The sequence below is a fragment of the Ptychodera flava genome, chromosome 2, assembly GCF_041260155.1.
Source record: "Ptychodera flava strain L36383 chromosome 2, AS_Pfla_20210202, whole genome shotgun sequence".
NCBI classification, from domain to species: Eukaryota; Metazoa; Hemichordata; class Enteropneusta; family Ptychoderidae; genus Ptychodera; species Ptychodera flava.
The window spans coordinates 25429824-25432309 of NC_091929.1; positions in this window are offsets into that span (position 1 = coordinate 25429824).

Below are 2486 nucleotides of genomic sequence, written 5' to 3' on the forward strand. Positions count from 1 at the left end.
CTGTCATAGGATTATGGATTGGTATGACTGCGATTACTTTATCGATTTGTTCCTCCAGGTTCCAGTATTATTCTGATGAATGGTGGAATGGAGGGCCTTATTCATCGTTGTCCAAGTCTCCTCAGTTCTCAGATGCCCTCTTTTCCCTATCAACATACAAGCGACCTAGCGGCCGATATACCGGCTCCGCTGTGTTTATGTAGGAGGATAATTATTTTTGACACATGTTGATGAAGAAGGTGGAAATCTTTGATAGCTTATTTCAATGGCCAGAAAAAAGTGGCTAAAATAGCTGCAAAAATACACAATTGAAGATTTCATCATAATTTGAATATATCACATTGGATCATCCCTAAGAACATGTCAACCAAAGCTATCTGACGAGTAGTTTTTTGAGAATGAAATTTTCTGACCAAAAATGGCAAAAATTGCCCCCAAAAATAAAAAATGCAGATTTCACCATACTTTCAATATACCATATATCAAAATAATCCCTTGCAACCTGTATACCAAATATCAAAGCTATCGACTCACTTTTTTAAGAAACAAATTTTTTGATCAAAAATGGCAAAAATTGCCCCAAAAATACAAAATTGCAGATTTCACCATAATTCCAATATATCACATTTAGTTAATCTCTAGGAACCTGCATATCAAAATTTCAAAGCTATCAGATCAGTGCTTTTTGAGAAACACATTTTTCGATCAAAAATGGCAAAAATTGCCTCAAAATACAAAATTGCAGATTTCACCATAATTTCAATAGATATCATTCAGATCATCTGTAGAAACCTGTGTACCAAATTTCAAAGCTATAAGATGAGTAGTTTTGGATATACTCATTTTTGACCAAAAATGGCAAAAATTGCCCGAAAAATACAAAATTACAGATTATCAGAAAATCAATATTATTTCTTAGTTCAATATAAATCAATATATATTTCTTAGTTCATCTATAGAAACCTGTATACCAAATTTCAAAGCTATCAGACCAGTACTTTTTGAGAATCACATTTTTAGACCAAAAATAGAAAAAATTGTCCCAAAAATAAAAAAAAATACAGATTTCATCATCATTTCAATAAATCTCATTTAGATCATCTGTAGGAACCTGTGTACCAAATTGCAAAGCTATCAGATGAGTAGTTTTTGGAAATACACATTTTTGGACCAAAAATGGCAAAAATTGCCAAAAAAATACAAATTACAGATTTCATCAGAAATTTAATATATATTACTAAGTTCATCTGTAAAAATCTGTATACCAAATTTTAAAGCTATCAGACCAGTACTTTTTGAGAAACACATTTTTGACCAAAAATGGAAAAAATTGTCCCAAAAATACAAAATTACAGATTTCATCATCATTTCAATAAATCTCATTTAAATTCTCTGTAGGAACCTGTGTACCAAATTTCAAAGCTATAAGATGAGTAGTTTTGGATATACTCATTTTTTGACCAAAATGGCAAAAATTGCCCAAAAAATACAAAATTACAGATTTCATCAGAAATTCAATATATATTACTTAGTTCATCTATAGAAACCTATGCCAAATTTTTAAGCTATCTGACCAGTACTTTTTGAGAAACACATGTTTAGACCAAAAATGGAAAAAATTGTCCCAAAAATAAAAAAATTACAGATTTCATCATCATTTCAATAAATCTCATTTAGATCATCTGTAGAAACCTGTGTACCAAATTTCAAAGCTATCAGATGAGTAGTTTTGGATATACTCATTTTTGGACCAAAAATGGCAAAAAATGCCAAAAAATGCAAGTACAGATTTCATCAGAAATTTAATATATATTTCTAAGTTCATCTGTAAAAATCTTTATACCAAATTTTAAAACTATCAGACCAGTACTTTTTGAGAAACACATTTTTTTACCAAAAATGGAAAAAATTGTCCCAAAAATACAAAATTACAGATTTTATCATCATTTCAATAAACATCATTTCAATAAATATCATTTTGTAATCCTGGCTTAATGTAATTTATCATGAGTGAAAAGCAAGCAAATGACTTTAATGTCAGTCCAACAAGAAAATTGTTCACCGCAGAACCAATATCACTTCAATGAATACCGCAAATTGTAAGTAATAGCTTAACCATAAACCCATGCTTTCTGAATTCGGTTTGAACTGGAAGCTTTTTGGGATAAATTAAGTGTCATGACAGTGAACTGTATTTACACTTAGCGAATTGCCGGCACACAAATTTTAAGCCTCATCATAGTTTGTCAGCTTGCGAGCCTCAGCAAAGGGGCTTCAAACTAGCTAAAAATAGCCAAAGTTGTTGATATAAATATTGGTAGTTTAGAGTAGGGATGAGGAAGAAAAACAAACTTGTGCAGTTTTCGCATGTAAACCGATGCAGAACAATATTAAGCTTTTTTTTCTGTCGCTGTGCTATCTATCATTGTAATTTATTTACGTTGCGAGTAAATGTACACCTATACCATTGAGATGACAACCCTACA